This window comes from Acomys russatus, chromosome 9 (assembly GCF_903995435.1).
Source record: "Acomys russatus chromosome 9, mAcoRus1.1, whole genome shotgun sequence".
NCBI classification, from domain to species: Eukaryota; Metazoa; Chordata; class Mammalia; order Rodentia; family Muridae; genus Acomys; species Acomys russatus.
The window spans coordinates 44,386,190-44,401,527 of record NC_067145.1 but is presented as its reverse complement, the minus strand read 5'-3'; positions in this window follow the sequence as shown (position 1 = coordinate 44,401,527).

Here is a 15,338-nt window from a genome sequence, read left to right as displayed (position 1 = left end):
CAGAGCCCTGACACAAACAGATGTTTCCAATATAAAGTCCAGCACCGCAATTCTATTCCAAATAAAACTGCAACAGCAGAGTTTTACTTCTGTGGTGCCGGGAATGGATCCTAGACCCTTGTAGCAGCTCAGTGCCACGAGCTGCCCGGTAGCTCAGTAATAGAGAGTTGTAGAGTTGGAAGGATTCCTACAGATGCCCTGCTCATCCATTTTAGTTTACAGGAGGAAACCTGAGGCCCTGGAAGTGCTGGGATTATAGATCATTTGCCGTTACATCCAGCTTCTATGTGCACACACGTAAGTATATAAAACAATGTGTGTGTTGCTAATTCTTTGAGAATTTCATACAACGTCTTTTGACAACACTCATCTCCCACTCCCCATAATTCCCCCGATGCACCTCCATCTCTGATGTGGAAACCTGCTATTGAGGTCAAAGTCTGGCATTTCTGGACAGCCTCTGAGCTCAGTACAAGACAACAGACTCCCTTTCTCAGTGGGGTTCCCTGCTTGTCTGATCTGGGGAACCCTAGATCCCCCTAAGGGGTGTCACATAGCCCTGAGGAAAAGGTCGGGCCTGTAATCCCAGAGGGAGAGCATCAAAAGTCAAGGGTACAGTCTTCAGAGGTCTTACACTCTCATAATTATCTGGAACAAATCAGAGTCTTCCTACTAGCCCTTGTGCCCAGCGGCCTGCGCTGGCATACCTGGGCTAGTTCCAACCCCGGTCAGAGACCCTGCTTTTTGGAGTGGGCAGCAGCCAATGCAGAAATAGATGATTGGTGAAGAGGCTGAGCGTCAGTCCTAAACAAGGTGTCTCTGTTAACTCGACCACTGCCAAGACACAGAAAGCAGAATGGAAAGGAGGGAGAAAGAACGTGAGAGGCAGAGGATGGGGTGGGTGGAGTGCTGTGGGACGATGTCTTCCGGACGGGCAGCACTGTCCTGGCCATACATACGCTCGCAGCAGATTCCTGTTACCTGCACAAGACTTACATAAGACCAAGGCGGCTGAGATCTCGGCACAGTTGTTATAGGTGATTCTCAGCCCCTGCTCCGTACTGAAGAGCTACTCTCAATGTGGCTGAGAGAGGGGTAAACAGAGCCGGGCCTGGTGGCGCTCACCTTTAATTCCAGCACTATGGAGCAGAGGCAAGTGGATCGCTGTGAGTTTGAGGCCAGCCTAGTTTACAAAGCAAGTTCAGGACAGCCAAGGCTACACAGAGAAACCCTGTCTTGAAAAAGACAAAAAAGAAAGAAAGAAAGAAAGAAAGAAAGAAAGAAAGAAAGAAAGAGAAAGAAAAAGTGACCACTGTTAATTTTCCCAAGCTTTAGTAGCCCCATACCCATGTATGTATGGGCAGCACTAATGGACTTAGTAGATTATCAAAAAATAATTTTTAAAAATATGAAAAAAGCTAGGAGGATGTCATGGTGGAGTGAAAATAGGGGACGCTGAAAGGGGGAATGGGACGTAAATATGATTCTATTTCTTTGTATACATCTATGAAATTCTGGTCATTGGTTAAAAAGTTACAGAAGAGGACTGGTACAATGGCTCACTGGATAAAGGATTAAGACTGATGTCATGAGTTTGATTTTTGGGACACATGTAACGATGGAAGGAGAAGCCAACTCATGCAAGCTGTCCCTTTACTTCCATACGTGAACTGTGGTCATCACTTCTTCTCCACACAAATAAACAGGAAGCTCTTTGGAGAGTGACCAACACCTTATTTTATCCAGAAAACCAGTCCCAACAGAACAAATAGATACCAGCATGGAGCGTGATGATGCTTAAAAACTTGTAAAGGATACTGGATAGGAGCTGATACACTTGGGAGTTGTACAGTCATTTTTACTAGACAGGGCTAGGGTCAGAGGTCAGCAGTAGAGTGTGTGTCTAGTATGCAGGAACCGCCAGCACTATAAAACACAAGCAAACAAAAACCCTGTTGGAGTGTCTTTCTGGAGCGACTTAATTGACCAGGGGTTCTCCTGTCCTCATCAGAGAAATCTACCATTGCTCCCCAACACACACCCTCCCTCCCACCCCCAACACCAGAGGCAGGCAGCCGGGGTGCCATTTCCTGAGGAATCTGGCTTTTTCTGCCCCAAGTCAGGCAGGTCTGCAGGCCATCCTTCTGTAGGCCATTCCTCTCCTTGGCAGGGGCAGTTAACAGACTCTGAGAGTATGTCCAGCTGCAACCAAGAAATTGGACGGCTTCGGAAAGCAAAGAGCGAACTTTCCAAGCCTCTCGGCTCCTTTTTCAACTCCACAGGAAGAGGTTTATGTTTGGGATATTTGATAGCAGTTTGGACCTAGTTAACACATCTCTCCCACCACAAATCACGACTTTGCATTCTTAAATGACGTTGGCCAAATAAACTCCAGGAGAGCAAGGCTTTTGTTGAGATGTGAAATAGCGAGGGAAAAACCAGATATAAGACACAGGGGCACCACAGTCCAGAACTGCGTAAGAATCTGGAAGCCTGCCCCTGTTCCCCTGGCCACAAAAACAGAATTTTGATACAGTGGAAGATGGGTAATGGCACTTGGCCTTCACAACCACTCTGGTCCAGCTAAACCTGTCTGCAGACACTGGCAGCCAACAGTCTGCACGGAAGGAAGTTGCGGTCCTGGGGATCCATGTGCAGGTGTTTACAGACTGAGAGCCTTAGGTTAAGCCACACTCTTTGCCAACGGTTACACTTGAACAGTATTACAAGAACTGAGTCCCTAGGAAATGACAAGCCACTCTTTGGAACTGGTTTGAACGTCTTAAGTGCCCTCAGTGTGATAGGCAAAGTAGCAGTGCTGCGGAGCAAACCCCGGGGCCTTGCACATGCGCAATATGCAGGCTAGCAGCAATGGGCAGGCCAGCTCTACAAAGCAGAAGAAAAACTAGGAGCCTTCGGCACTTGCCTTTTCTTCTCTTTGAGTGACCCAGAGCCACAGAACTTTGTGAGAAGATCACTAGTGGAGCACTGTTGGCACCTGGCTTTCTTTCTTTCTTTCTTTCTTTCTTTCTTTCTTTCTTTCTTTCTTTCTTTCTTTCTTTCTTTCTAAGTCTCTTAGAGGTCAGGATTATTATGCAGCCCCGTGGTTACAGCATTCACTTCTGACCACGCCTTCTGTGCATCTAACTCCAGGTTTCTGTATACTTAGTATAAATTCACTGACTGCTTTGCTGAGGCAGACTGTTTTAGAACATTCTATGCACTCCACGGGCCCCTGCGGCAAGTTCGCGCCACTCTGAGAAAGCTGCAGGCTCCCAGGGTCAGGTGTCTCAGAGATGCCCTAGAAGGGAGGCAAAAAAAAAAAAAAAAAAAAAAAAAAAAAAAAGTCCAGGAGTCTCCCAGCTGCCGCAGCACCGTGTCAAAGACTGTGAACTGGTTGGCCAGGGATTTCAGGCAGGAAGCTGCTTCCTTCCCTTTCTGGGCCTCCACCATCTCCTCCCAAACTCTCTGACCCCAAACCCCAGCAGGAAATGTCCTGTTCTCTCCTGATAGAAAACAGAAGACAGTGTGGGGAAACCAAGGCACTGCCCTGCCATGTGATTTAGCACATGTGGCGTGGAATAACAAAGCTTCGCTTCGGCTCCTGGCAAAACAAAGCAAATCTCCCTGGCAGACGGGATGAGTAGTCAAGGGCCACCCACCCACACTCAGCTTTTTAGAGTCCATCTAGGGATACAAATCGAGACCCTCAAGCCTGTTGCAGCCTTTTTCCTACTAAGTGAAGAATTTTATTGATGGGCTGAGGAGTGTTGCCTCTAGCTTTATAGGCACGCCACCCTGCTGGTCAGCGGTATTATTTTAGTGTCTGGAAGACGAGGTATCTGGAATTCCTAGTATGTCTGTTCTCAGACTATTTACCGTTCCCAGTAAGCAGTGGGATTTCAAATTGGCTTCCATTATTGTCTTTCTTTTGTGCTTTCCTGTATTTTCTACAGCAAATTTTTATTTAACACTTTGTATTTAGTAGAAATTTGGACATTTTTTTTTCCTGGGTAATTTCGTTATACTTTTGTAAATAAGTTTTCCATGAGGGTGTCCTCTACATATGCAATGGTTTATTATTGTCATTTTGAATGAATTAGTAAACAGCCCTGAGTTGTAGCTCAGTCTGTAGCACTTACCTAGAATGCAAAGGGCCCTGGGTTTGATTCCCAGCACTACCAAAAGGAAAAAAAAAAAAGTTTTGTTTTGTTTTGTTGTTGCTGTTATTGAGACAGTGTCTCTTACTAAACTTAGGTCTTGTCCATTTGGCTAGGTTGGCTGGCCAACAGGCTCTAGTTGTCCACCTGTCTCTGCCTTCCTAGGCCCTAGGCTGGGGCTAAGGATGTGTGTGGCTGCAGTTAGCATCTGTGAAGATGTTGGTGTAGAGAATTTGGGTTTCTTTAAAAAAAAAAAAAAAAAAAAAAAAAAACAAAACAGAAATGTTAGGGGAACATGTTTTTGTTTTAATCCCAGGTTTGGGGATATGGACCTGCTTCGCAGCAGCTGACTATGGCTTGCCTCATGCTCTGGCGGGGGTGTGGTTTTGCCAGCTTTAGATAATTTCTGTGAGTGTGTGATGTTTGGAATCCTGGGGTGTGGGGTTGCTGTTGTTGGCTTGTTGGTGATTGGGTGCTGCTGGTCGGTGGTTGGGTGCTGCTGGTTGTGGTTTGCCAGTAGCCATGAGCAGAAGAAATTAGATAATTTGACAGCGAAGACCAAACTTGCCCCAAGGAACTTGACACCCTTGGTCAGCAGGAAGTAGTCTAATGATGATGCCACCTTCTCTCCCCTCTATCCTTTTCTCTCTTCTATCTAGTGTTAGGAGGTTAATAAGGGTGGAAGAGAGAAAAAGCAATGCACAAAGTGGTGAAAAAACACTGGCTTCATGCTGGGGATCTGCACTGGGGCACTTGTGATGGCATAGCACGCACTTTATTGACTGTGACACCTACAATCTTTTTTTTTTTTTTTTTTTTTTTTGAGACAAGGTTTCTTTGTGTAGCCTTGGCTGTCCTGGACTCCCTTTGTAAGGCAGGCTGGGCTCAAACTCACAGTGATCCTCCGGCCTCTTCCTCCCAAGTGCTGGGATTAAAGGTGTGCATCAACAATCTTTTAATGTGAACTTTCAATACTTGAACTTCCTTGTTTTAGCATTATGGTACAGAAAACAAAGGCAGATAAAAGCTACAGAAGCAACATTCCTTAGGTAGTGGGTAGAATTCCTCACTTAGCAGGTAAAAGGCTGCAACAGGCATGAGGACCTCGGTTTGCATCCTGAGAAGGACTGTCAAAAGTTGGGTGTGGCAGAGTGTCTGCCCAGATGCCAGGGCTCAGGGATACATGAGAGTCTCTGGATCTGTGACCAAGCCAGCCTGTAGGCTCCGGTTCAGTGGGAGACCATGTCACAAAATATTAGGTGGAACGTGATTGAAGACTATAGTAACGCAGCAAAGAGAGCCATAACTCAGTTCTCACGCATTAGGGTGGTTACAGCAAAGTGGGGAAATTTCTGCTGTAGGCTTCAAGTGGTATCCGCCAACACTCATGGCTTCTGAGTGGGTGGCAGCCAGATTCCTGCTCATACATTCTAAAAGGATTTACCTAATAGTTACAGGATGTTTTCAGAACAGGCCATAAATGACTATTTAGGACACCAAAGTAGCCCAAGGTAATTTGGCTCTGGACTGGCAACATTTCAGCCTCTACACATACACACACACACACACACACACACACACACACACACACAGACACACACACAGACACACACACAGACATACACACACAAACACACACAATTAGAGTATACAGGCCTCCCAATGTCCAAATATTTAAGAACTACATGCATAGAAGACACAAAGAGATTTGGAAATAGACTCTAAACTCAGGCTCCAAGTCTGTCACCGAGCAGACATAAATTGTAATGAAGCTACTGGCTCTGCCTGTGGTTGCAGGCACAGAAGTTGGGCTTTGCTGCTTGCTCGTGAGTCACTTTGCCTCTGTGACACAGGTGACTTCAACACTTCCACCGTGCCACGCGAACGTTAGAGCTTACAGCTCTACTCAAGATGCAGGAAGAGCTTGTAAAACAGTCACTCTTATTGGGCTGACATATTTTTAAATGGGGCGTGGGAGGGGGGAGGGATCCACTTTTCCATTACCTCAAAGTTTGACATCAGTAATAAAATCTGATTCTGAAGCAGCTGGGAGCCGTTATTGCCACGCCCACCTTCTCCTGCCTCAGGGCCTGCTTCCCTAGGGAGATTCTGACATCAACATGTGTCCTTCTTTCCCAGGAGATGTCCATGTTCAAGGCAAGTTGTGACTTTAAAGCCACAAGGAAAGTGACGTTTGCAGGTTGGCATTACAGGCTAGGAAAGCCCCTGAGAGACGCCATGCTTCAGAATTCGTCGACCTGGGCGACATCCAAGGCCCCCCCCCGCCCCCACCAGAAGCCGCAGCCTGGTCCCTTCCCCTGACACACCATCTGGTCCACAGAAACACCAGACTTCAGTGTCTCTCGGCCCTATAAAAAGCAACATCCCTTTTCCTGTCTTCTCTACTGGCGTCCCTCCCACTCACCCCGGCCACTTCTCTCTCCTCCGCCTTTGGTCCCCTTGTTTTGCCCCTTCTCCCCTGCCAGTCATTTCCTCTCTTTTCAACACTCCTCCATCTCCCCTCTGTGCACCTGCAGTGCTCTTCTTTGTACAACCATGAATACGTCCCTGAAGGGCTTCTAGAACATCCATATGTCTGGTGGAATTAAGAGTCCTCCAACACTGAGCCTGACAAATCGGCCTCCCTAGCTTCCAGGACTGGCGAACTATTTATTCCGAAGCTTTTGGCGCCCTCTTGTGGTTTCTCCATCATGTCAACTCCCGCAGACAATGGCCGCTTTGTCCAGAGGAAAAACTGACTTACAGGAAGACCTGTCCCAAACCACAGAAACCTTCAATCTCTCTTTCTTCAGACAGTTTTTATTAGAAGGGGGGGGGGCGATAAAAAATGAATTCGTTAAGCACAGAGCCTCTGTGTGTCAACGTCGACTTTCACCTGGCCCATGAAGAGCTCCCGATGCAAAACCAGGGCAACAAAAACAGGGTGCCATTGTGTGGAGGGGTAGTACACAAAGGTGGTGAGCAAAGCACAGAAGAGGAGTGCGTCCTGCCATAGGTGTGAGGCTGGGCATCTCCTTACACCTGTCTGTTCACACGTGAGCTCAGGTCAGAACACTTAGGAAAAGATTTCTCTAGTCTGTGCATGCCAGTCTTCACTCTCGAAGAGCCACACGTGGGCCAGACTGTCTCAGGAGGTCCCAGAAGGATTAGGAGACCCTGGCTTCTATGATTGCTGAACAGCTTTCTCCCTCCTCTCCTCCCCTCCGCCTTCCTCCCTCTGTCTATCTGCTTCCGCTTTTACCCATCTTCTGACAGGATCTCACTGTACAGACCAGGCTGGTCTCAAACTCAGAAACCCCTTGCGCCACCTTCGATTAGTGAGACTGCAAGCATGTGCCACAACGCCCCGCCTCATTCTCTTCAGATGGCGTGTTACTGCAGGAGAAACTAGTGCTGCCCAGTCAGCTCAGAGTGGACACAAATGCTTTAACTCGTGACCTCAAACGTCAGGTTGCTGTGACCTAGAATTCTGGAAAACAACATCATCACATCACAAAAGCGTGTGATGGATTAAAAGCTGCATATCCTGGTGTCAATAATTCATGCAACCCTGAAAGAGCAGGTTTAACAGACGCGAACACACCCATGGGCTGGGAGAACATCCCCGTTAATAACTGGCTCCTTGTGAGAGACTGAGCTTCAGGGGCAAGTTCAGGGTAAAGCAGGAAGAGCATTGCCACGTAGACATTTTTTAAGATAACAGTAGTCGGGGCTTGGCATTCCTGATGAACGGTGGGTCATAAATATGTGACTGCTTTGCTGGCGGTAGGTCTGCCTTGGTCTTACTTGATCTATACTGATTCTCTCTCTCTCTCTCTCTCTCTCTCTCTCTCTCTCTCTCTCTCTCTCTCTCTCAGGGGGGGGGGGTGGTTTGGGGTGGGTGGGTAGGTTCTAGACAGGGTTTCTCTGTGTAGCCTTGGCTGTCCTAGACTCCAGACCAGGCTGGCCTCAAACTTACAGAGATCCGCCTACGCCCTGAGTGCTGGGATTATAGGTGTTCAGCACCACGCCTGGCTCACATTGATTCTTAAATGGCTCAAATTGATTTGATCTGAGGCCCTTGGGTTACCCAGTGACAGCAGAGAGACAGAGGGAGATTGCAGATGTCTCCAGAAAGGGCATTTCTCCCATATTTGTCCAGGAAGAAATCAAGTCATTTTGGAGAAGCCACTGGAGACTGCTCCAGGTTAGAGCCCACACCAGTCAGCTGATCAGGGGCAGCAGCATCCGGGTACCAAATTTTGTCTTGGAAATTATATGACTTATCAACAGAACAAAATACAAGGTCAAGGAGAAGCCTTTCCTGGTGCATGCTGGGTAAAGAAAAGCTAGTCCTTGAGGGCAAAGTCCAGAAAGACCAACTTAGGGTGCTGACACCAACATTTACTTTTTCATGGCACATGTAGCTTCAGGATTCCTGTGACGGTTTCATAGGAACCATTGTGAGACACAAACATGAGCGTGCATGGAAAACGAGGGCCTCAGACAGTGTGGCAGAGCACAGGGAAGCAGAAGGCAGGTTGACCAGCCAAAGCACTGAGATGCTGCTATCTGGAGTGACGACTCTGTGGTTAAGAAGCAAGGTGGCTTTGCGATGCCAGCTTGTTTGTCTCCAATGTGCCCTTCTGTCATGGTGGCAATGAGCTGTGGAGAGAGCCAGCCCCTCACTGGGCATCTCTCTGGAAAACTGGCCACCAACCACCCAGTTTATTGGCGCTGTCGTATAATTGTAATCCATCAAATAATTGCTGAGACTATTCACTAAGGCCGATGAGGTGTGTCTCCCCACCCCCTCCCCAAACAACATGCCACTGAAAGAGAATCACGGTCCTCCCACGGATGTGCTTCTGTGGCAGAGCAAGGCCCCAGCTTTCCACCCATGTGTCCCACACACCCTAACTCAGAAATCCCAGTGCCATGTGCCAGATCCCAGCACTGCAAGCAAATAGAAAATTAAAGGATTGTAAAAGTCATAACATTTTTTTCACACTTACCAATTTTCTGGGTATTCACCAAACACATATTGTGCAGAAGACTGTATGTGCCATAGTAAATTATGTGCTATTTGTATGCAGGCATTACATATTTTTTGTCTTATATGAATGAAAACATTTTAGAGACATCTGCTGCAAATTTGTCTTTTATTTATTACTACATTTTAGAGAGCTTTCCGTATCAGGACATATATGTCTGTCACCAATTTCAACTCTGCAAAAGATACTATAGCACCATATTTTATTTAACATTTCTCGTTTTAAGTTTTTCTTAGCATATATTAACTATATTTAATAATGGGCTTCATTGCGGCATTTTTATGTGTGAATATAGTGCAAATTGGTCACATTCACCCCCATTACCCCTTCTTGTTGTGCTCCGCTCCTAACGATCCCTTTCTCAGCCAGACCCTTTCTACCATCATGGTGTGTGAAAAACACACACACACACACACACACACACACACACACACACACACACACACACACACACACACACGCATGCACAGAGAGAGAGAGAGAGCACACCAATAGTTTAGATAGGGTTAGGTTGTTTACAGGAAAACATGGGGGAAGGGCTACTTACAGGGATATAGGCACCCTATTCCACAAAGGAAATGTGTCTCCTTTGCCTAGAAGCCATCAGCTGTCTGCAGATTGTCGGGGAGGGGTGGGGCCTTGGGAGCGTCTCCTCCCTCCAAGGCAGGATGTTGAATGAGCCCAATCTTGTGCAGGTCTTAGACACAGAACTGCACCTGCTGTGAGCTGAGGAACATAACGGCCACAGTATACCCAGAAGAAAATTCCCCATGATATTCCATTCCTGTACCACAGAGCTCCCTGAGCCTTCCAGAAGGTCCTATGAGGTCCCATTTAGGGCCGAATGTTTACCAGTCACTTCTTAGAATCTTGACAGGTTATGGCGAACTTTTCTGTCTTCCACCCACGCACACTTAACCTGTTGCCAATATGTTCCTGCAAAAGCAAAATTTAACATACTTTTAATTGCTGTAGAAAAGTAAGTATATGTTAATTATAAACATGAGACCATTCCTATTTATAGCTGTAGGCATGATTTTAATTAGTAAAAAATTCTATAAGTTAATTTCTCAGACTAGAGCTATTCCAACATTGTTAAGTGTCTTTTTTTTTTTTTCCTTTTTTAACCATGGGAGTAAATACCAGCCATATCAAAGAACACTCAACTATTTTTCCCTCCTGCCTCATAAACTGAATATACTCAAAGTCAGCAGAATCTTGACGATATCACAGACGAGCAAATACTGCTCATATTAAGTTATCCTAACCTAATTAGAGAAAAACAGGTTGTTTAATCAACATTTTCCAGGTTTTATGCAACTGTTAGGTCTTATTGTCCTAGACATTTAATTTTTTTAAGTAAATCATTTATTTCCTTTGTTCAATTTCGGTTGAATTTTTTCCTATTCCTTTGATACAAGATATTAAATGTATGTATACATTGAATTGTGTACATATATATACTAAGTGTGTGTGTGTATTCATGTGTCTGTATGTGAGGTGTGGGGGGGTGTGGTCAGGTCTCATCCAACAATTGCTGGCTTGCACTAGCTTAATCTAAATATCTAATGCATGATGCTAAAGTCTCTTCTGCCCTTTCCTAACATACGACTGTATTTTAGACACCTACATTGGAGAAGGAGTCCCTGAGTCTCACTGGCCATGAGAACCACCCGGATTCTGGTGATAACTGGGTTGTGTTCCCAAGGCCACCCATCAAGCAGGTGTGGGGTGAGACTTGAGATTCACTCCTGGTGACAGGTGCCTGGGTGGCAGGGACTCTGCTTTGTGAGCCATTGGCCTAAGATCTGTAAGCAGCTCCCACTTAGGCCAGGCTGGCTCTATCTACCTCAGGATCTGTGTGCCAGAGGTCGCCGGGGCTGCTCAGTTCTGCAAAGCTCAACTGCCGGCCTTATAACAAAGGACAGTGCAGATCGAGAGTAGTCTGTCCGTCCCTTCGTGGATGACCAGTGGAACGTTCATTTGAGCCTCTTAACATTCTGGAGAGAGATTATCAGCAGAAACGAGGCTGCAAAACTAAAGGGTAAAATGGATCACCTTCCCACAGCAGCTGCTACCACACCTGACGACAGTTCAGCCACATGGAAGGTCACTAAACTATTGTTCACTCTCACTCTGTAAACTGGGATATATTCAAAGTCAGCAGATCTGTAAGATACTCGAGACAAAGCATCAGCAGCAAGGAGTTAAGATCTGAATGCAACAATTCAAAAGCCAGGAGAGAGACCGAGAAGCACATGATAGCTTTATTATTCCAAATTGCCCATTTAGCACAGATTCTAAAATTGGAATAGAGCAGATTCTGCCTCTGTCTGTACCAAAATGGTTCTCGCTGCCCTCCAGCCCTCCAGATCTGCAGATTGGAGATACAGATGAGCTAATGGGTTATCCGTGCATGTGCTCAGGTGAGCTTTTGTGTGGCCTTTCTGTCACACAATGCCTTCAGCCGCCAGCCCTAAGGCTGCTGGATAGGTTGACCCTCCTCAGCAAAATGCTCCATTTTAATCCATGCTGGTCAGCGACTCTCTCCCATTGTCCTAGCGAGGAGCCATCCCATGACTCTGGGCGATCAGTCTGCCTTTCTTTCTTTTTTAAAATTTCTTTTAAATGGTAATAGGATGAACATAGTCAAATTCAGCTGGAGGTTAATTTCTGGTGCTTGTTAAAAATGCGATCAAAATATTTTATAGTTAAGTGCTCTGTTGCCAAGAACCTGAAAACACGTGATGTTCCTAATTTGCTTCTTAAAACCCCAGATTTGGAGAGAAAAGTCAGCCTCCTCCGATGACAATCTTTCTAAAATAAATTGCGTTTGTCACTGGTGTATTAAAGAGCTTAAATTCCTGGAGAGTTTCTCCTTCCTGTAACTGCACCTCCTTCCAGTGCTGTGAGGCCAAAGGGATAGTCCTCCTCTTCTGGTGATTTCTCAGTCAGAAGCCACTGTTGGCAGTCACCTTCAGTCTTCTGCAAAATGCCTGGGGGAGGAGCATGGTTTCCATGAGTGTGTTTTGATTCTTCATTCTTTCTCTCCCCCTAGTGTACTGAAGTTTGGTTACAAGGTTGAAGTGACAGACAGTGCCCCATCATCTCACAGGCACAGGAGAAAGTGGAGAAAAAGACAGAGAAGAAGCCCCTCCTCTCCGCCCCTTACTGTTTGATAAGAAACAGAGGCAGGAGTTATGTTAAGGAATATTTACATAATACTGTATCACTCAGGTGTGGATGCATTGTGTCCTTCAAGGGTTGTAGACACAAGGGTGGTAGAACCTTTAAGATGGAGTACATACATAAAGGAGGTTAGGCCATTGGAAACGCTGTCCTCAGAAGGGAATGGGTATCATGGAACCCTGACTAGGTCTCACGAGGTTGTTACGAAAACCCAAGATTGGCCCCTCCCCACTCTCCTGCTGCCTGTCTATGTGACTTCTCACACACACTGTCCCATGGTGAGGCCATCCTCCATGACTTGACAATTAGTGGGGTCCTTGCCAATGCCTGCACCATACTGTTTTGGATGTTCAACCTTCCAAACTCTTCTTTATAAGGTAACCACCCTCAGGCACTCTGTTATAGCCATGGGAAGCGGTGAAGATGACCTTTGCTTCAGAGAACTCAGCACGAGACTCTCTGGCACGCCTTGGCTTGCTGTTACGCTGGTGACCTAGTCTAATGTTTTAGATGTGATGTGGTGACAGTATCTTTTCCCTGCATTGTGTTTAGCGTTACACCAATCTATCAGCCGAGTGCACTTATTAGACTAACAGTCACGCCTCCCTATACCACACCAAGAGCCCACATTGCCAGCTGCTTCTTACAATAGCACATCTCATTTGCTTGATGGCCTATGGGCAACCTCACATCCCTTACCTTCCTCTAGGCTCCACACTCTTCATGCAGATCCATGGAAATAACTAAGATATGCCCCCTTCCTCCTCTCCAATGCACACATAGACGTTGGTTGGGGCAGAGGTGTCTATTACTTAGGTTACTGCCACTGTTCAAGGCTGGCTGATCAGAGGACTGCATCAGACCCTCCCTCTTCAGAATGCCCTGGACCAAAGAGTAGCAATGGCTTCCACATGCTTGAATACCCCTAACTCTAGAGAATTCAAGTCAGCTGTTCTAGAGAGTTCTTTCACCATATTTTAGTCTGGCTTGTTAAAGCTCTAACAGCGACATCACAACATGCCCTCCCTTCTTGCAGATACTCCAATCTTTATACACAATTTTCTTGGAGAAAAGGGGGAAATTAATTTCAAAATATTATATGCATTCATACAAACATAACAATGAAACCCATTATTTGTACAACTGAATAAATTAATGAGCATGCATATAAGAAAAACGAGGGTTCAGAAGTCCTTTCTGCAACCCATTTCACCTGATCAGGAAGTCTTCAGGAAAATGAACCTGAATATTGTTTCACTTTTCTGGAACATGTTTCATGTCTCGAACCTCTCAGACTACAGAACAAAATGAAGGTTAGAATCTTATTTCCCTTTTTAGTGGTGATTCAAAAAAAAAAAAAAAATTAGTTCCCAGAAAGTTTATAGGAAGATTAAAAAGAACCACTGCTCAGTGTGCCCTACCAGACTTCTTTTGGTTGACACGTGAGCTCCATGACTCTCTCTCATTGTCTGGGTGCCACAGTATCTCTCAGCCTTACAAAAGAAAGCTCCGCAGAAGTCAAGTGTTACAATGCAGGAAGCTAACACCTTCTGGACCAAAGAGAAGTGTCATCTGTCTTGACTTGTCAGGGCTTTGTGTTATGTGAGCTAGGATTGATGGGGAATTCCTCAGGGGCAAGCTAATGAATATGCATGCCTAATGGAGACACTTCATTAATGGCTTACGTAGGGGTGAATTGTTTTACTAATTTAGTTTGCTCAATGACACAGGCCTAGTGAGGAAAGGAAGCCACAGAACTTTTCCCCAAAGAGATGACCTAACAAACGCCATTCAATGTTGCATAATGCAATTGGATCGGCTACCAAATATAAACATATCGTGTGCATGCCTTGTAATCCCCGCTACTGAGAAGGCTGAGGCAGGTGGATCAGCCTGTGCAACACACACAATGAGGCTAAGCTCCTTTCTTTGTCCCTACGAGTAGGAGTCAATAATGCTGATGTCATCCATGTCGATAGCTTTAGAGTTGCAGACTTCTTGTTCTTGAATGTAAAAAGTACTGAAGGCCCAGGGAGATGGCTTAGCTGGTTTAAAAAAAAAAAAAAAAAAAAAAAAAGCTTTCCCTCAAGCCTGACAGGTAAATGCAATCCCAGGGCCTACCTGGTGGGAGAGGAGAACCAGTTCCTGCCAGTGTTCCTCAAGCTCCTCACATGAATTGCGGGATACATATAAGCATCCACACATGGACAGATAAATAAAACTAATGAAAACATGCTGGAGAGACTTCAGTCCCGTGAAACTATAGCCATAATTTTAGTGACTCAAGGTACCCACCAGTCTATTGCTGTTAGATAGTGAACAAACACTAGTTCCTGTGACATGTGTGTGTGTTGTGTGTCTGCTTTTGGAAATAATTTTCTTCAGATATTTGTATGAAGGATCAAAATTGTTTGTCGCTGTTTAATGTGACATACATGCAAGAAAAAGATGCATTGAACTTTAGGAATGAGCATGTTTTATGTCTTTCTTTCTTGTTCTGATTTGTTGCTGTTGTTGTGTTACTGAGGAGAGATGCCTCAGCCCTATGGACACTAGATAAATACTCTATTGCTGATCTACACCTCAGCCTTTTTCTTTTGATATTTAGATAGAGCCTTGCTACATAGCTCAGGCTAACTTTCAACTCAAGATTCTCCTGCCTCAGCTATCTGAGCAGTTGGCATTAAGTGGCATGCCACCCTGCATGGCTTCTTGTTTTAGTCCTTATCATAGCAGATTAAAGTAGAATGGTTGCATTCTGCCAAAGCCACACCATACTTGGTGGCAAGAAATTCAGAACCACAGAAGCAGTTTCCGGCACATTTCCACCCTTATGTGAGTTTGTATAATAAACTGGACATTTTTAATGATGTGGGTTTGTTTTTTTTTTGTTTTGTTTTGTTTTAACCTAAATGCCAGTATGGTTGGTTTTTAT